This window comes from Osmia lignaria, chromosome 16, assembly GCF_051020975.1.
Source record: "Osmia lignaria lignaria isolate PbOS001 chromosome 16, iyOsmLign1, whole genome shotgun sequence".
In the NCBI taxonomy this organism is placed as follows: Eukaryota; Metazoa; Arthropoda; class Insecta; order Hymenoptera; family Megachilidae; genus Osmia; species Osmia lignaria.
In genome coordinates this window covers 5,565,217-5,586,893 of record NC_135047.1, presented here as the reverse complement: position 1 = coordinate 5,586,893, position 21,677 = coordinate 5,565,217, and the positions used below count along the sequence as shown (strand labels likewise).

The window sequence follows — 21,677 nt, the reverse complement described above, 5'->3', positions numbered from 1 at the left end:
TGCGACGGGAATAATTAAGCAGAAGCGTTAAATTGTACGAGAAATGGTCTTCGGATGGATATTATTTTGTTACCAGTTGCAGTGGAAAAAGACACACGCTGTGTGGCATATTTTTCAAAAAATTATTAATCTATTATAGAAGTAATCAAAATGTTTAATTTATCGGAAATAATACTTACGGATGATAGTATAGAATTATTTACGAGGTCGATGGTCGTTCATGTATCGCACGACAAAGATCAGGTCCATAGAAAGAAAATATCCCGGTACCGTTCTAACGATCACAGCAGGACTCTGTGCGTGCACAGAGACGAATCGAAGTGTGTGACACCGCACGCGGATGAGTGTCATTATCTGCGGTAGGTGTCCATCGTGACGCGAGGTAACCAGGTGTCAATGATCGTGCTAGAATGAAATTACGAGCCACGGTTCCGATGGCTGCACTCGCTGCACACCGTTGAAATTAAACGGTAAACGGGATGTTACTCGCGACGAATCGCGGCGTTTATTGGTTTTTCGATTTTATAATGGCCACGATTTGTTCGCCGAAATTGCTAAATGAATTGAATCCCGAAAGCAGAAAATTAAAATTGCATTCCACAGGGAAAAATAATGGATATAAATGAAAATGAATGTTTTCGTAGCGGTTAAAGAAAATTAATTAAAGTGTACATGGTTTTAATTAGAATTTTTTAAAAGAGATTTTGGAATCTTTTTTTACAAATATGATTTTTCACTGAACTCTATTGATATTCCTGTCAGTCACTTCAACGTACACCTTACAACGTTAACAAAACATGTTTTAAACGTCTGATTAACATAACATCGATTGTAAATACTTATGGTAAGTGAATATTTACTCGCCGTTCGTTTGCACTTCATAGATCCTCCGATGGTACCTTTCCTCTAAATTCTACTGATGATGTAATGCAGAAGGATCTTTATATAAAGCAGAAAGACTATCCCATTCGTCTCTGACAATCCTTGGATCCCTATTCTTGTATCTCTTTAATCACCTAACCTTTTGTGGATATCCAGTTAAACCTTCAAGAGGCTACAAATAAAAATAAAGAAGACTCTAAACTGGAATTTAAATCGTCGTATATCTCAGAGGAACTGAGATAAACAATATTCTTAGAATTCAAGAATGCGCGAACAAAAGAAATTCCATAATGACAAAGAGTTAAAACGGAACTGAGGAAACGTGGCGCGTACAATTCTGTCGCGTGTCTACCTTCGCGACAAAGCAAGTCCGATGATTTAACGATCTCGCTAATGATTGTCCACGCCACGTGCGTGTACACAGGCCTTTTCCTTTGTCCGGCGCACAATACCAACTAATCACGTTTCTCGTACAGACGTATGATGCATACGGAAAACGTTTTTTCCGCAGTCACCCCGGCGAAAAGCAGATCCCGATGCCGGCCCGTTGTTCGCCACGCGTTGCTCTCTCGCATTGATTTCACAATGGCAAGCAATTATGTGCGAACCCGCTTTGTCATCGGCTAGGGACTGCTCCGAGGCCTCGAAGAAGAAGGCACAGACAGATTCCTCGCGTGCTTTCCACGCGCGATGATGCGAGAAGAGTTGCCGCGATGAAAACCGACCCTCCTGCTGGACTAACGATAGTTTCATTAACTATCCTCGCACAAGTGTGCGCTAATCAACGAGGAAGAGGCGGGATGATTGCGTTGACATTTGAATCGAAATCATTTTGATCTTTTGTTGCTGATACAAGGCAGCTTCGCACTAGCAGTCACAATACGGTCAAATCATGCCAAGTTAGACATCGGTCATTGAAAATATATTGTTCCCATTGAGAATATTGAGTGGATCGATCAAGAAAATGAAAATCTGTTGACCGGGAAATCGATTTACTAACGATCAAGATCGCAACATTATCCTTATCCATAATTAACGCGATTTTCATTAACCCTCGGAGGGCGGACCATGGAGAGAGCCTTAGGGTGGAGGTACAGGACTCTCCCAAGTGAAGAGGCAATTTCTAATATACAAATTTCTAATAGGCAATTTGGTCCTCGTTAAAAAAATACAATTCCCAAGCTTAGACACTTAACACCATCCTCATCAATAAACTGAGTACCAAATTAAAATGAAATTATTATCCGAAATCAATTTCCCAGGCTGCAGTTCTTAATCAAACCATAAATTCCGCGGGTAAATCGTAAAAGTAATGCTCGAACAAAGAAACAAGTCGTTTCATCGCGCCTCAACGATGGTTCTCCGGTAATCGAGAAAGTTAAAACTACGTTCGCGGCGCGGCGGCGCGTATATCCAGGTCGCAGGAGAGCACTCAGCCCGATGAGAAACGTAACAATCGCGATATTAGAAAACGATACAAGGGAAAGAGACGTTATTAAAAAAAAAAAAAATTGAAACGGACGTATAGCATACGTGGAATGGTGCAAGAAATCGACGTCGAATGGACGCCGATTTCGTTCTCTAAGACTTGCTTCTGACAGCCATGAAGGATCGTCGTCATCGTCGCGAGTCAAGCCGGCATTATAATGAAAATTTATAGCACGGTAGACCGCGGTGCTATTGTAACTAATACTCAGCCGTGGCTCGTCCACTAGCCATGAAAAAGCCTTTGGATAAGGATCTACGGAATATCGTGGACCCCCCTAGTGTTCTCTGCTGTACAGCTTCCACCGAGAAAACAGGAATTATAGGAACATGGTAGCTGGCACCTGTTCGTGTTCATCCCGGCACGTGACAGATAACTCTATAAGGTTAATTCGTGTCTACCACGCCGGACGGTTAATTGCGTTAATTGTGAAACGATTGGAAAAGAGAGAAAAAGCAGGCAGGTGTGTGAAAGGAAACCGCCTGGTATTCTCGTGGGTTGGTCACGTGTTTGTCTGTCGCTTTTTTTTTCAAGCGTTTAACGGATCGCAGAAATTTATGAGAGGATTATAATATCGCGGAGCTGGGTGATAAATGTCCGTGTGGTATCGCAGCGTGGCGAACGATGGGAAAAATGGCCGTGACAAGAATAATAAAAGCACGAAGCACGTTCCAAGTCCTTTCGCTCTCGTTGGACTCGTGATCGTACCCGTGAAGAGGCTGTATCGGAAATTATCTGTAAAGATAATATCGAGTTATAGCTAGATTGTATACCGGTTGTTTTCTTTTTTCATCTGCAAGGATCATCGAGAGGAAATACTCGTAGTTAGAGCGTATTTAGCGTTACAGCTAGCCGCTGATTTACAACCCCATCCCAGGAAAAAAAAAAAATAAAACAACACTTCGCTTTGTGCGTTTAACACCGGTTGAGTAATAATTTAGACGAGACGCGAGATATTCATGATTTCCTTTTTATCGTCGGACGAGAAGAAAAAGTATGAAATCTGAATAAAGTAAGAAATATGAGATGCACAGAGTGGAAATAAACGTGGCCCGTTACTGAATACTACAGAGGGATGCTGTACCCTCATAAATAACTTCGAAGAGCAACACTAGCACTAATATTTTCTTATGAAAAATTATTTTTAACCGTGACATTTTTGGAAGTTGAAGAAAGGATATTTTTTGAGAAGTTAATCAGGCAGAGGTGGCAAATAGAAAATAAATCTGTCTTTTCAAATTTCTACCCTACATTATTAATATAATAATATTCGAAGCGTCAGTGACTGATGACAGCCGGTTAACAGTTTATCTATAAAATTTTTAAAATTTCACTAAGGATTACCTGCACGATTTAGATGCAGTATCTCTGATAACACAGTTGTTCTTCATGCTCGATAAAATTGACGTCCTCGATTTTATCGAGGCGGTGCGTCACCCTATCCCAAGGGTGGATGATAGAATCTGGTCGAGCATAATATAGCCAGTAAATAGATACGTATAACTCGATAAATGTTCGTGTTGGACGCGCTTTGTAATAGTTGCCAAAGGCTTAACAAAACGGTTCGACGATGCGAGCATGCATCTTGTACACGCGCTGATCGGTGTCTAGGATCGTCCAAGGGAATTTATGAGTTCGCCAATGGGCCACGATCGAGATTCCAGAGATTCTTTCCCTGATACCGCTGCCAGCTATCAATTTTCGCACCTTTATCGATTATTCTTACGAATATCTCTAGGGAGGAGAGATTGGTCTACTGTGTCGTACAGAAATCTTACTCGTCGCACTGAGTTACGAGTTCGTGAAACGTACAATTTCTAGTTGGCACCCCTGGGGAGCTCGCTTTTATTTATTTACGAGTGAACAGATTAGGCTGTCGCGTTCTGGTTGTTTACTGAGAAATTGATCCTCCTTGGTTATTGATTTAGTAAATTAAGAGATAGCGGTCTTAAAAAATAAAGTTTATGACTTAGAATTGCTCTGAACTTAAAATTCTATAATAATCTTTATTTCAACTTCCTGTGGAACGAGGTCACCTCGAAATTTTTTCTTAATCGATGCACCTCTTGGATCATTTATCTTTGGAGGAAAGTAGGTGTCACCAATTTCTTTGGAGATATGACGTGCAACGTGTTAAATGGAAGGGCGCTTTTAAAGGTTCGTGTCTCTTTCAGATACAGGCAATTTATCAAAAACTTACTTTCTTCATACAAAATCAATGAATTATTCCTTCAAGATTAAAATGAAATATTAAACATTTCTCAAAATAGGCAACAGTAGAAATATATACTATAGAAAGAATAAACAATGCAGATACGTTATAAGCACGATTCTGAAAACTTCCATTTTATTGCAACCTCTTAGCAATAAAATACTGAAACAAAAATCATCAGGAGAAAACAATGGGGGCAGAGTAAAACGTGAGGAGAAGTAGAATAGGTTGTACATCTAAAGTAAAGTGGATTATGACTTGGATCAGACTTGCACAATTCAATGCCTTCTCTAAGAAAAAATTTTTAAAGTTTACAAAACCATCAATTACACAAAATAAAAATACTTCAGCTCCAGGAAAAGATTCGAAAGCCTAAATTTCCATAAGTATTTCTTCCGCTTCCTTTTTCCTCCTCATCAATCTTCCCTAAGTTCCTTCTTCCATCAATTTTCATAATCACGAACGTGTGCACGATCGTCAGAAAATTCAAAGTACACTTCCAACAGTTGTACAGATTGCGAATGCACGTGCACACAAGTACGCGTATACATGGGAATGCTTCGAAAACTATCAGCCCGATAGTTGGCTCTCGAATGGAAGGACGCTAGAACGCGGTTGGAATACAAATAGAATTGGTATTCAACGGATACGAGTATCGAGCACCGAATGTCTCTCGGATGTTCGAGAGAGAATGCTGCATGGGACGATACGCATATACCATGTACGGATTTGCGTTATTGTTTACCTGTAACGTGGTACGAGAGGCTAGTGGAACGGGTGTATCAACATGTGGACGTACAAACGAGTACGTCGATTCTTGCTTTGACCGAGGAAAAGAACGAACTACACCGATGCCGTCGCCTAGTCTGACTACATACGTGTTCTCCAGGCGCGGATTCACCAGCTACGATAGCGCATTGTATCCCGCTGCTTTATGGGACTGCTGGGTACTTGTTCCATGGTGTTGGAGATTCGTGGCCAGATAGGCTTCTCCAGCCAGTGTTTGGCTCGTTTGAATTAATTTCAGTAACATTGTAAAATTTTGAACTTTAACAATGGCACAATTAAGCCCATTAAAACGACAAATATTAGAATCTTCGTTTTACGAGGGTGATAATTAAATTTATTATCTCTATATTTTTTTTCTAGAGAATTATATACCCTTTACAAATTTTATTGTAAATGCGATGCTAAATCTATTTAAACACCATCCCACCCAGGATACTTGATACTAACTGCGATTTCGTTCTCCCAGTCTCACGTTTCAAGGACTACCATAACATCCTTTAGAAGTCCTGCTCAAAGGAACGAAACAAAAAGGAGACATTTCTTTATTTCTCGTACAAAAGAAGAATCTTATTCACTGCCATCGGAAATGACAGTTCACAAAGGCGTACAAAAGTATCCATGAAAGAAAGCGGATGAATGCAATTCCAGTGCTGAAAATCGTCGCCAATTCAGTCAAAAAAAGAAAAGAAAATACAGAATTATCCCATTGTAGTCGTTCTGCTAAACGAACAGTCACGAAACTATCATTATTGCAATTTTCCCAGTTCAATTGCAACATTTCTCCTCGTTATAAATCCTACTAATCCAAAATACAAAAAGTGAAAATAGAATGATTCTCTTAGCCATTCGTAATCCTGCTTAATCCAAAGTACCATCACAAAGAGGATCACATAGAGCAACAGTGTCATAAATAAGTCCCATGTGTTACTACCTTCGCGAGCAACCAAATACACGCCGTAAATTTCCAGCAACAATGGTCGAACGAGTTGCAAGGTCCCCGTAAATTGGTATCAAGCTCTCAACTCTTAATTCAACGTAACATTCTTACGGTCCTCCACCCCGGCAATTGAAGCTGGTGTGCTTCGAGCACAGGATGTCCTTGAGACGATGTTACAACGACGACTCCGAGGAGCCATTTAACAAAATTGAAACGTGAGCAAAAGGGTTGAAGGTGTCACCGACAGCTCGCTAAATCATTGGTACAGGTAGTCAGGTGACCACCTACAAGAACCAATCTATTTGTCTTATATTAAGAGAACAACAAAAAATTTGTTAATGCCGGGACGGAGTTGTTGTCGTTTCCACATCGAAGGTGGACACGTTATTAAAGTAAAATCACTGGTTACACAAGGTGCGCGAGATTGTGACCGGTGACTCATGGCAGTCATTAACATGCTTTTTTGCGACTGCTACCAACCACCATCCTGTTGCTCCTTTTTCAACACTGACAAGTTAATAATGCGATGTTAAGTACGTAAATTTATTTTTTTTAAATTGAAAATCATTATAGAAGTTATGTGTGTCTAATAACATGCGTGCGAAAAGTCTGCGCTAAATATAATAAATTCGTCTGGAAATTCATTTTTAACGTCATTAATAATTCGTATTGTTACAGGTAAATGTGTCAACCTAAAGTTTTCCATGCAATGAAGATTTTAAGTCTGATGAATTAACCATAGACCCAATAACGCGAGCGATTATGCTGTTCAAAAAACAGTTTACTATCAAAGGTATCAGCTTACATGCTGCCGGTTGAATGATTTCGAGTTTTAATTCGAGCTTCGAGTTACGGATACAAGACGTCTCTCTGTTAATCGCTATCATCACTGACACGGATCCCTGGCGAGAGGATTAGCGATGCAAATTTTCCGCACGACCGGACGAAACTATCGACTAACGATATCGACTCGCCGAACGAAAACTGGACTAATGAAGACGTAGTAATTACAGTTCGACTGGTCATTACCAGATAACGAAACTGTTTGAGATAACGTTGCCGCTTGTGATAAATTTGTAAAAACATATTAGGTACAATAAAATTTGCAATTTACACAAATTTACACTGTGATATCATTCTGAATATTTATTTACCTACCAGAAAAATGCTCCTTTATCAAGAATTAATGAGTACTTAATTTTGATCGGCGTCTATATCGGAGAGAAACATGATTGCCAAATGCAAATTGCAGTTACTAATGGTTTAGTATCCGTGTCATTGAAAAAATGTTAGATTGGATCGCGAGATGCCAGTGTCACTAGAATGAAATGCAACGAGAATTTTCATTTAACTGAAAACTGAAAGGAGGACAGGAATTTAGTCGTATGGTTCTCAATTGAAACCCGAAGCAATCGAGGTAATCGGGTCGCTCGTGTCGAATAGATTTCTTCACGATATTAATTATTTTATTTGGGAGTCCGTAACGTGCAGTGTTCCTAATTTTCAGTAATAAATTTATTGATCGTAAAAGTGTTGATCGATCTCAATAGAGGGATGAAATTTGCTAGAATCAAGCCACCGAAGGCAATTCGTACAAACGTATAACTCCCGTGTAATCTGTGTGTAAGCTGGCTGTTGTAACTCATGAACGTCGGCAATAAGTTTTCCTCCCCTCTGTAAATCCGACCGCTTCGAAGATTTCTTATCCGCCAGAGCTATTTTGTCAGCTACCGGGATTGTTTCGCGAATTAAAGGAGTATTGAGATGTATCTGTATTCTGACACATGTGTATTTAGGCTTTTTACATTTTAAATTAAATTGATGTTAAATTAAAACCCAAGGTGTAAAAAGGGAGTGATCGATTTAGAAGCTTAAATGCCATCAATATCCGTGTAACGCGTTACTTATTTCACCCACATCGCGTGTCGTCATTAAATTATTACCCCTCTGCACGAACGGAACGAATTTTTCAACGAAATTGAGTTGCCTAACTGGATGGATATCTAATATCTTGATTAGTTCTGCGAACTTATCATTTCCGGAGATTTCGAAGTGAAAGTTCACCCCTTCCGCTGTTTTACCCTTAGTTTGCAAAAATTGACAGAATATTTTCCAGACACCCCGATTTCAAAGCAGAAAAATTTCCTTTCCTATTCAATGACCTCCGATTCATCCAACTATTCAAACTTGGCCAATCGATCATAAAACTTCCTCGCGTCTCAAAAAACACGTCCTACGAAAAAGAAAAGTAAGAAAGAACGTGGTCCCTTCGTGCGAGTAAACTTTTCGAATTTCCGTCCAGGATTCGAAGGTAGAAAATTTCAGCCTTACCGAATGGAAAATTTATTCAAGCACATCATTTACGATTCAACCGCATCTCGCGCCCGTAAGACGTGTTAAGATGAATTCACAAGGCAAAAGTTATCCTTGAAATGGGTCTAAGAAGCTCACGCATGATTCAAGCGGATGGCGAATGTTAGACACGATGCTACACGGAACACAACGACATTTCAGCTCGCTGAACACGTATGAAATCGCGCTGTAAACCTGAAGAGAGTTAGACTGTTAGTATTGCCTGAACAGTTCACCTAACTCGTAAATTATTTCATCCACGTGCTAACTTATTGGGACATTTTATTCGTTGGAATGTTTGCTAACACATTGATAAATAAATCTTTGAATTCACATTTCAAAATTTTCATTAAATTATTTAAATTAAATAAAAATTTCTAATTAAAATTTAAAATTACTATATTCAATGAAATTCAATGAAATATTAAAATTAAATTCTATTTTCAACATTTTACCCTATCTGTACTTGGATTGATATTAAAATTGTACCAATAATTCGAGATAATAAAGCGAATCGTTAAATTAAGAAACTCTGAAATGGACAGGGTCCCATAAAATTCGATTGTTCAATAAGAAATCGAAATTTCACGAGCGTTCCCACTTACGATATTACAAACAAAGCAACGTTCGTTGAAACTGAAAATCGATCGTGGCTCGTTAGAAGCAATGGAAGGAACTTCGTTTCCGTGTCAAGGAGAGCGTACAACGGCTGCCTCTGTGGCAACTGGCAGAAAGACGAGTGTAAGTACGATAACTGGATATATTTCATCTCTCTTCTCGACATTCATTGCACGTAACTACGCTCCTTTATTCGGTGTGCACGGTAAGCGTACCAGCCCGTGGATATTATTCAGACTTGGACGCGTAACGACCACGATTCCGCAACGGAGCGTAAAATCGTGAAATTCCATTCGACCGCATAACACTACTCGCCGTCTTTCACCTAGGTGACGATCAATTTGTGGATTGGTGATCGGATTTGAATCGTTGCGGTCGTAGAATAAGCTGAAGCGTTCCCCTTCGATAATCAGACGTTTGAAACCGCTTTTCTTAAGAAAACATCGATACAATGTTTGGGAAATTTTATACGTTGGAAATATTGTAATTCTAGAATGATTCATCTATTTGTATAAGTTGGTTAAAATATAATTAGGTATAAGAATTAGAATCTTATTAACTCTCTTTGCATGGCTGATTTTGGAAGACCGAAAGTCTGACCCAATTTCATGACATAAAAGTATCATAAAATTGCACTTATCCTACATCAATTTAAAGCTTAAAGTTTGTAGAAAATGATCTTATAAAGTTTTCATTAATATTTTTAATACAAACTGACTTGCAATATTTCAAAATTTTGTATCAGTTGTTTGGATTCCAAAACCACTGCCATGATTTATACTTCTCCACCAAAACGACAGAAAAAGAATATAAAGATGGAAAATGGTTCAATTTGTCTGCTGAACAACGTACCCTTAAGACACACATCATACTTTGATAGCAATTTCAATACAAGGATAAGAGATCAGAGAGCGTTTCGTGTTGGAATGCATTGGCGAGCTCGGAGTCGTGGAAATCGAAAGAAAATAGTATCGATTGCCAATTCTGCGAAGGTTAAAATTTATCCTTAGGCTGGTGAACTATAATAATTCCATATATCATCTCTGCATCTTAACATTTCGCTGTACACGAGTGATTTTCAGTCAGACGAATATTACATTTTTACAAAAATCAAGCTAGTTTTCAAGTATTATAATTAAAATACAGAGATAATATTGGTACAACCTAACCGATAGATCTCTACATAACTGTTGATAATCAAACCCGTGATTAACAGCAGATATTTCACTCAAACTCACCCATCCTCTAAGTAACGTCTTCGAGTAATACGAAAATTCTAGTATAGACTTACAAAATTCCACAAATCATTCGTGCAGAAGTATCACGGACACAAAGGACCGTTAGAAAATTACACCGAGAAGAAAGAGAATAAAACACTACAACGAGGGAAAGGAGTCAATTGCAAGACGTTGATAGTAAGTTTGTCTTCGACCTCCGACCTTCTCGCACCACGTAACACGTATCGAACCTTGGCGATTAAAGTTAGGCGGAGGATAATGAGTTCCTGGACCGCAGGATATTGTACGCGACTTATAAGGATGCACCCATCAGTCTGGGACTAACATACAGAGTGTACCATTACATAATAAATATGATATTCAAAAATAAAACCTGTTTCATTAAAAAAATAATTCTATAACTAATGAATTTTTTTTGTTATTTATATATACTGAAATTATACTCACATGTTATGGTGCATTCTGTATGCATACGAGATCGATGCACCCCACGAATAGATGAACTGTACTCGACTGTTATTCGTAGGTCGTAATTCTGAGTCAGTCTATGGAGGTTCTATTACTCGGATTCAATACGATAGAGAGATGGCAATAATGCATGGATGCCGGTTCGTTGGAATTCCTCACGGCCCATTGCTTCGTCCAATAATCTACCGTGTCATTTACTCTAATAGCGTAACGATATCAATTACCACACAGATCGTGAAACCGACATTTGTTGCTTTCCTTTCGGCCAATAAAACAGTCGATGAAAGCAATAGAATCGATGAAATACGCTGCTAGAAACATTTATTCGTTTCCTACCGCTAACCCTTTCGCTATGATCTTTGAATTTCAAAATCTTTTATATAGTTCTAAATAAATTTTTAAATAAAATACCGCAGCAGGTGTGCGCGTTATTACGAGGTACAATAAATAAAATTGAAATTATTTGAAAGACTCACCTGTCAACTCTGGCAAGAGTCGCGTGTAAATGGAACACCGCGAGGTGGAAGGCGCGTCCTGAAGGGAAAGCCACAAGTTCGCACAAAAGAAACGGTGAAATAAAAAAATTGTAGGACAGGTCGACAACCTCTGCGGACTGGTGGTTGGCTCGTCTACGATGAGGAATGGTCACGATTCGAATTCCAGCAATGCTGAACCCTCCTGCAACAGGAACAGATCGTTGCAATAACGTGGCAACACGGAGCACAAGTAAGATTAGATATCATCTTACATGCCTCTAATTAGAAATTTATTTACGACCAACTGTACACCGAGCAACACAAAACGTTTCTACATTAGTGAATGGAAGCAGATTATTTATTGACGAGGCTTGCATTAAAATCATTTTTGAACAAAATCTATTGAAACAAAGCTTACATTAGAGGGTATTCTTCCTAGGTACTTTGTATTAATCGATGTAGACAATCTATTGAGACATAAACGAGCAAGGGTACAAGGTAAGCGAAAGTGCATTCTTGCTCAGTAGCTTGCAACCAATGATCACCGTACAGAAGGTATTAAGACATAAAGAAGCAAATGTACACGGAAGAGACTCGAGAACGGAACATGTAATTCGAAAGGCAAGTATCCTCTGTACGTTAAACGCTGACGACCTTTTGACTCGATCTGACTTACGAGAAAGTAACATGCAACGAATCATCGTTCGCACGATCTTGCAATGATACACGGTAAACAGAAAATTCACGTCTGACTTTGCTTGCGATCGACGGGTGTTACATCCCCCCTCCCTTAGGATTTTCGTTGAAGGTTCATTGAATTTTTAAACTTTGCAAAGCAAATTCGTTACCATTGTCTAATTTGGTAAAATGACATATTAAATAATAGCCCATTTATGGAAATCCAGGGAAGGGTTGAAAGCCTCTAAAAATTTTCCCTAGGAATTATTAGGGTTAAAATTGCAGTAAGCACAAAATTATTCCAGAGTCCTAAACACACTATCCCACATGTGGGTCTTACGCCACCCACATGCCTCATACCTACACGTCCTACCTTCCTACGCGCCTACATCTAGAATTCACCATGTGAACAGGCACTAATGTATTCCTAGTCGCGAGTGTGTCCGCAATATCTTCGACTCGCTTCTTTCGCGCCGCTACACTATATCTTCGGTTATCTCAGCCAGAGAAGAATCGTAAATTTGAACGCGCGGCTTAGGTTCTGCGTAAAACACTCTACGCAGCTTCCTGCAATGATTTACGCGTTCCCGTCCGTCCAGCCTCGCGAACGACGTAAATTCTGCTCGCGTAAACTGGCCAGATTTTCCCGGAGGGAATCGCCAAAGGGTGTCTGACCAACGGGAAACGTCGCCTCAATTGAGTCGTTCGAACATAACTTACGCGAATGTACGCACGTGCTCGTCGATCGTAAGTTTGAGACAATCTACGGGTACATCAGACATGTCTTGTCTTTCAGACATTACGATCTGCTTCTCGACGTTGATTAGTCAATTAAACAAGTACAAATAGAAGGAATCACGGATCACGTTATTTCTGTATTAACAAATGAAAAAATGGAAATTTTTATGAAAAGGAAATTTAATATTTGTAATTTGATTACAAGCTGAAAATTGAAAATCGAATAATTTGAAAGAAGAAGGCAAAGTTGTCGTGTCCGTCTGAAGATACAAACTTCAATCAAATACACCCACGTTTTGCAGCAATTGCAGCAGATACGAAGGCAATAAAATTGTCTGATAGTTTCGCAGTATTGTCTGGCCGCGGGCTCGAAATCGTTCGCAATGGTACGCCGGGGCGAGATCTCCGGATGTAAGTCACGTTCCGGAACATCATCCTGGCAGCCGTTCGCCAACGCTCCAAGTTAGTTTCATTAGGGTCAGAAAAGGCGGTTGGCGTGGTGCAATAAAGCGTTCCCGATGCAACGTGCATTCGCGCCGCGATAAGAATATTCCGACTTGAATAACTAAAGATTATAACGGCCGATAGACCACCCGCGGCTCGATCATTTCACCCGTCACTCATCAGGATTTCTTTTTTCGCTCCGCCGAGATTGCAACGCGCCGATCTTATCGGGTGTGAGCCGATCGGGAACACGAACGTACATACATTTAATTTCCGCCTGGATCGACGGAATCCGGGTAAAAAGTTGCGAACACCCGGAAAGGGAGGGCGCGGAATGATTAAGAAAATGATCGTTTAATTCGCGAAATCTACCGGCGGCTGCCTGCAAAAAGGACTAATCAACAGGTGTATGATGGAAAAAAAAATATATAGGATGCCTTAAAGTAGCTTCCTGTAAAGCGATAATCACGCACGATATAATTAACGAACACGATATTTCATGTTCAAGTTAATCTTAGCGTACGCGAAACGAAGAAGCATCGACGGGGGTTGTGACTCATAGCGGGGGTATAGAACCGTAATTTCCTGTAAACCCGGAATAACTGTTTTACGATACTTAATCACGAACACGAAACAGTCGCATATTTGATAGATAAATCTGTTTTTCCTGAAGTGCAATTAAGAATATCGTGCGGGTAACTAATTAACAAAATTTTATCCCTTTCATCGTTCCCTACCTTGAATTCCCTTTAAAATAATCCTTACAGAAGATCGTTATCAATTAAAACGATCGGACGTGTAGAAGAAATATTTGAAAGATTGGAGATTGAGATTTAAACGATGATCTGGTTTTACGAACAGAATCCTCGGTCGAAAGGATCGCGCATCAATCAACAATTACGATCGACAGAAGAAAATCCCTGTAAGAATGTCTGGGTTTGAACGAGTGGAACGTGACCAGCACAATTGTGTACGAAAAAAGAGGGGATCAAGGGATGCGGGGGTTCGTGCCTAAGGGAATTAGGTTTGCAGATGTATCGCGGAGTTCGTCGATTCGCGTAAAATGCGGCTCGCATCGACGTTTCTTCGCTCGCGTGTGCCGCTCCTTTTCCGCGAAGGAAGGATCCTGGAATGCGATCGTGGCAAGTGCCAGTTTCGCGTTAACGCCGTTTCAACTGGCAAAAAAGAGGAGCTCCTTGCAGAACGATCCAGATTCTCATTGGTTCACGCTTCACTGTTAAGCGTTTATTGACGTGAGAACACTTGCCGTTTACCGATAACTCGAAGGAAAAATTTCGAGTATTCCTCCAATCGCTTTGGAATTTTATTAATTTAATACCAAAATTGGTAGAAGATTAATTTTTATTTTTTGGGGGAAAAACGTCCTAATTTTTAAGATTTGAAAATTATAAAATTCTTTTCTAAATTTTCGACTTTCGAAGGAGAAAATTTTAATGTTTAATGAACCTACATGTTCAGGTATGCTAATTTTCTAAATATGTAAATTTATGTGGAAATGGCCATAATTCTTCCAACGATTAGTTCAATCAGAAATAGCATCGCGGATTTCTGGCTGCACTAATGAATATAAATCGTTAATTTTTCATTCCCGTTTCTTCGACGATGATTAATTACCGCGTAATCCGTGGCGGAAACCGAGGACAGCGTGTAATCGGTTTCAAGCTCGTTAATACGACGTTGCACGCGATTAGGAGAATAAGTTGTTCGAGATAGTCTACGGAGCAAAGACGGAACAAGTTTGTTTGGAAAGCGGTCGCATTTCCTCTGCTTTTGATATCCGGTCGCGATAACATCGTCTCTTAAGCTGCTTACGTTTACGAGTCTCTCTCGTGGCTAGCTTTTAAGATTCTTATCAGTGATGGAACACGCATTATCTACTAATGCCTCGTCACAGATCGGTACACGCGTGAAACGTATGCTCGACAAAGGTGACGTTCGAACGTAAACAGTACCTTGTTACTATGATTAAACACGCAAGATACAGATAAAGTCCAATCGATACAACAAAAACAGCTCCCCAATTTAAAAATAAAAGTCCTAAGGTAATTTGACAAAAAGAGAAATAAATGTATTTTCTGAAAAGTAGACTTGGCAAAATCTACTTAAAATGTGGAACAAATAACCTTCAGACTAAAAAGAATTGTTCCAATTATAAATGAACTTCGAAGACAATTTGAAGGAAGGATAATTACCAACTATTGCCTAGAATATAAAACTCGCGAAACGTGTTTAAAACGACCATCCCATTACGTACTCGACAAAAACCTTTTTACTCGTCGCCAAAGCAATCTCCATAAAACAAGACCCCGCGATCGATTCAATTCGCTCTGAATGAAATTAATCAAGACAACCGATACGTCGATTCCTATAATAAAGCCGAGACAGGCGAACCGTTTACCCAGTTCGTTTTTCCAATCGTATTCGAATCCCTCAAGAGCTCTTGAATTATCTATTCAACTTCGTTAACGAACAACACGCGTCTACGATACTGTAATGAACGTTCCGAGTACCGTGTACTGAATCATTCTTCATCAAGAACTCGACCATTCTCGCGGCGATGGTGCATAAAAGATAATGGCTATCAGAATGAGAATTCGAGAAGTCGTCATCATCCTCCATCTCGGTATGGATGAAAATTGCAGACGAATGCTTTTCAAACTAATTAGATTTCATCCAGTTAAACGTGACTCCAAAACCGTGTACCTCTCGGGTTGTGCTCGTTTTTCATCCGGTGTCTTCTTGGCAGGGCAAAAAAGCCGATAAGTCGAGGCGATTACTATTAATCACAGCGATTAAACTATTTTCCCGCGGTGCAGCAGGCCCCGCTGCCTCGCAGCTGGGAAGCTGCCAGAAGAAGGAGGAGCTCGGTAAAGGCTGACCGGAGAATCGTGACCTAAGGCTGGCTTTTCTAGCCGGCCTGCGATTACCGATTAAATCGCGGACGCGCTGGATCTCTTCGTTCGTGTGCAAACATACGAACGGACGAGGGGTCGTGGCGGGTGTAAGCAACACGATGTTGCCGGCGCAACGGTAAATTCTTTGGGAACGACTGCTCATGTTCACTCAAGAACGGCTGGTTATTTATGAGGAGAGGATAAAGCCGGGTCACGGATGCTAAGGGACCGTTTTCGACTGGTGAGAATGGGGCATTGATAATGGGACTTGATTGAAGGAACGCGAGACGATGCTGGGGAAATGATATGAAATCGGAGAGCTTGAGTTACGATAACCGGTGATTCCACCTTTTCATCATTTATCTTGGTAGAAAATATTTTAGACCACGATGAATTCCATAGATCGTTAATTAAATATTTTTGTCGAGGGCAAACTCCATATAAATAGATACTACAGAGAATATTTTAGATTATAATGGATTCCATTGGCAGTTTGTAGTTTCTTAATTAAATATTTTTGTCAACCTTGAAATTCCATCCCCATAATCAGTAAATAAATCAATCGAACACCAAGAAACCAGCATCTATCTGAAACGAGATCAGCATGATTTATGCTGAAACCAACTTCGCTAATCTCGCGATGGTGTCCTTTTTAAAGCAGTCCATCAAAACCCCCCAGGTCTGGATGACCTCCTCCGGCCTTAACAGGAGGAAGGAGGAAGACGAAAATAGCATGAAGGGTGGATGGTGGACGACAAAAGGCGACTGCTCGCGAAGGGATAAGAAGAAGGATACGAGATTCCAGCGGCGACTCGGTTGAAAATGCAAGTAGGCAGATACACGGCGGGCAAATACGACGAGTTCAAGGCGGTTATCAGTACTCGTCTCGTCTCGGCTAGTAGTTAAGTACACGAGTCCCGGGACTACAACGTGGCCCGTTGTATCCGATTTCTATCTACATAATTATTCCATCCACGCAAAACTTTCCGTTTACCTTGAAAATTTAGCGTGGCTGCATTAATCTCAATTAGCAGGAAATCAGATCGCAACCGAGCCACCGATCAGCCCCGAAGATCCACTAAATCGATTTCAATTTCTTAACTGGCCGCGCTAAGAATCGCGCTGCCAAGTGGAATATCGTGTTCCTTATTTTTCTACCCACCGCCATGGGTGTCACGGGTGCATCGATAGACGCGCATCTCACCGGAGATCTTTCTTCTTACCACCCCTCTTCTTTTTCCTCGAAGGATTCTTCGTGTTTACCGAATATGACAAAAAATTCGTACGTTCGTTTCTCTTATCTTTATTATTTCCTCGAGGAAAGCGGGGCCGATAACACCTCGAATAAGTGGAATACCGTGTTTCCTATTTTTCTCGCCAGCTCGTTCCACGATACACCTGGGTAACGTGCCATCTCTTTGTTACTTCATTTTTTCTCGTGTCTTTCGATTCCATTCGACTACCGGGGAAAATGACATCATTATTTTTTAATTTTCTATGATGATTTAATTAATACTTTTCGTTTCATATATGAACCAGTTTTCTAAAAATTTATAGATCTACACGTGCCCAGGGGTAGCAATTCTTTCGCGAGAGGATTTCGCTGGAGAACACAGGGAATCTCGGCCAAATGGAAGATCCGCGTGTCGATTAGAAAACGGATGTACATCGGAAACGCATTAACTTCGATCGAGTATTGGTCAGAACCTTTTCGGTATTCCAGCGTGTATCTGGGTTCCTCGAATCCATCGGATTGTAAATTTCTGTATCCTTTCTGCAACCCGAAAGAATCGTACATTGGAAACGTACATGGTGCTCGGTTTAACTTCTACATAATTTCCTTGATGATTTTACACTGCTACCATCTATTTACCACAAAATATTCTCAGCCTTTTATAGATTTAACACGGTAACATTTCTCCAAGAAACACAGAAACAACGCAACAAAAATGTAACTCCTCGTGATGACAAAAGCTGTTAGGTATCCAAGAATGCACAGCCTTCTTTCCAAGTATTACACGTCGCGACACGGACAACGACATTAGGCATGTCACTGTCTTCTTGCCGCTACTCTTCTCTCGGTACAGAGCTATTACTATCTTCCTTTTGTTTCTGAACCGACATAATCGTCGACGACGGTGTGGCTAGCGAACCGTGCATGTTTCTTTGTCCTTGCTGTCATTCGTTCTCTTCCTGTTTCGGTACATTCATGAATTTCATCTATCTTTCCTTTTGCTAATTCATTAGCCGTTTGAATATTAAGGTACAGTCGTAAGAGGCAAGAAAATGAAGGAAAGAAAGGATGAGAAATGGAAGGAGGGCGTTTCGTTTACCAGTATGCTCGTTAGTAAGGATACCTTGGAGATTTTTCGCTTACAGGCAAGGACGATACGAGAACAAATGATCTACTTGTTCGAATGGATGATCGCATTCGCGAGAATGGAATGGTAGAAGGTTCTCTGTTGCAAAATAGGGAGGTACATTCGAAAGAGTAAGGATTCATCAAATTTCTTAAGAAATAGTATCAATCACCTGGAGGCTAGAATGTATGATTGTAAAAAATTCCAAACAAAACACAATTTTCTTTCCATATATGTTAAATGTCACTTAGAAAATGAATAATTGGAAGAAAAAAAGGAATCGACCAATTAAAATGCTGAATTTTTTCAATAATTAGGCTGTTTGGAAAAGCAATAGATCCTTTTTTATCTAGAAATGATTCTATAAGTAAATAAATAGCAAAGTACCTATAAACATAAGCTATAACAACTGCAAAATAAATTTCTTCAGAAGATGAAGTGTTAAAATTGAAAATATTGATGATCCTCGTCAAGGGTGGAAACATTGATCCCTATATCCATAGTTAATTAGTAAAATAAGAAAAAGAGTACTCTTATTAACTCGATCTATAGCAGCCTCTATAGTAATTATGGTATTAATCTCGTCACTCTTCGATATTCTCATTAACTACTCGGATCTAACTACCCTACCCTATACGCGCGTTAAACTCTCGCTCGGTTCTTTAAAGACATCTCCATGCGCAAGAAGCTGAAGAACCAATCGCAAATTACGTCACGAGCGGATGCACGAACGGTCGAGCGAACGGAAACAGCCCGCGGCTGATTTCTTTTTACCGAAAAGCACCGTCTTCCTAGAGGAATAGCAGATACAGGGGTAAAATCGTCGGTAATCAAGACGTTTCGCTTCGTTTCCCCCGGGTCAGCCAGTCTAATTTACCTTTCACGCGACGCGGGGTAATCGTTTCTAGCCGTAAATTACCGTCCACAGTTGATGGGACAGCGAGTTATCCCTGTATCCGCGCGTTTCCAAACGACAATTAACCGTTCGAATCGGCGGAAGTGGTCAGATCGTGAGATTGCGTGGCTATTCTCGTTTCTTGACACGAACGGAAGAGAACCGACGAGCGAATTCACGGAATGACTTTCAAGGAAAGTCACGAGCGTGTAAAGTTGGAGAAGACGCCTAACGACGCCCGGCGACGCACCGTCAGGGTTAACGATCTTCGTTATTTTCCGTGGCTCGACAATCGTGGAAAATTATCGGTTATATTCCGTGGATTATGCGGGTCAATTATGACGTCAGGAGGTTCGAGAACGAGTACGCGTTCGATTATATAGGTCGATTTCTTTTGCTTTGTGTTTGTGAAAAAGAGGCGCAGTTAGATTTTTTCATGGACCTTTAATATTTTACAGAAATTTAGTCCAGGTAATTTATATAATAATTTGAACTAAAAAGAAATTGAAGGGCTATCAGTATTTAAACCAAGACACCTTTAAATTGATGATGAGTAAAGTTTCGCTTCTGAAAAATGTTCCCAGGGAAAATTGAATGCACTATTTTTGGTTTCTGTCCAGCTACAACATTGATAGCCAAGCTCGATATTACTTGGAAAACACAACTATTGGGAACGATGTCTTCCTCGACATTCTGGCAGTGCAACTGCAACTGCAGAGGATAATAAAGATGATTTTCGATAGAATGTTTCTGGGAAGATTCAAAGTTGGACTTGTACATTTCCTTGAATATTTCGTAAAAGAAACGGTCGAATATACAGTTTGAATTTTGTGATATTTTACTAGGTCAGATACGTTACGATATTTTATTCTAATTTGTCTGAAGTAGATAATAGACAGCGGTAGTCGAAAAGCTCATAAATTTCAAAGGAAGCAGTAAAATGTGTTACGAGAATTTTACATCTTCCAAACGAATTCGAAAGTGATCGTAAAATATTTTCCCTGAAAACTGTGTTTTCAAGTGTATGTTTTCATGGACACTTTCCGGTGCTCTTAAATTCTCCTCCGACTGGTCTACTGTTCAGAACCAGTTTGCAACACGTTCGATCGCAATTCAAAGCCGGATCGAGTTTAATATCACCAGCCTTCATTACATTTAATCACCGGTGTCACGTTGAAGTCGCGGCATTCCTCGAGACAGACACGCAAAGATGCGTTTCGTTTAATAATACACCTGTCCGAAATAAAATCGGTCGCCGCGGCAGATAGACGTCCGCTGGTAAATAATAATCGTGATTTACATGAGTCGAGTTAACGAGCCAGGTAACGAGGTTCCGTGTCTATTTTGCAGAGTAATCGTCTTGAATGAAGTCGCAGTGCAACTCGTGACAGCAAACTGGTTTTACTTACGAAATTAAACAGGTGCAGAATGGGAAAAGGGTTCGTTTCCTCGGTTGCGTCAATTAGCGAAGAGATAGAGAATTCTGGACAGACGGGTCATGCTAGGCCGAGTTAATTTCATTCGCACGTTTTCTCCTCTTTTGCGAGAACTAAATTGACCGGGATCCGGTGAAAGTGTAATATCTTAAGGTGATTGATGAGATCCTTCGGGGAGATTGAAGGCGAGGAAGAATGATCGGCGCGGATTGAAAAGAATCATTCTGTAATCGGACGATAACAGACGTTTATTTTAGAACCAATTAATTTTATAAGTAAAAGCATCTGAATGAATAGAATACTATGTGTGATTCTAAAATAATTTCACCTTCCCATTAAATTGCATTACCGTAGAAAGATGAAATATCTTAAAAGGTAAAAGTAGAAAATGAAATATGGTTTCTAAATACAGTTTCTTTCTTCGAGGTGACATCACTCGACACAAACTTGCATGAATTTTTTCTTTTAATAAGATTCAAGGATATCGTCTAGCTATAATCAGACGCCCACGGCTACATTGTAACCTCGATAATATATGTCCATTCAAAAATCTGTCGTATCGGGATGCAGATCGATCCTCGATGAAAGAACGTCGTGGAATCGAGATCATCGACGATCGTCGCTCGTAATGGGAACGAACAATAAGAGTCGGAGCAACAAGAAATCGTCCCCTTACGATCGGGAGGAGCCTCGGGTCCTTTTTCTGACTCGTCATCCGAGCCTCGACGCGTACACGGTCCGATGCACGTGTAG

At 40.1% G+C, this 21,677-nt stretch overlaps 1 long non-coding RNA gene across 2 annotated transcripts in view; it reads right to left on the bottom strand.

Annotated features, from left to right (window-relative positions):
• LOC117600965 (uncharacterized) overlaps positions 1–21,677 on the bottom strand; it is a 138,015-nt gene that overhangs the window by 15,522 nt on the left and 100,816 nt on the right. For both annotated transcript variants that reach the window (XR_013063593.1, XR_013063594.1), the window contains one exon: positions 11,459–11,660. This is a non-coding gene — a long non-coding RNA (uncharacterized LOC117600965). The remainder of the gene's footprint in view (positions 1–11,458; positions 11,661–21,677) is intronic.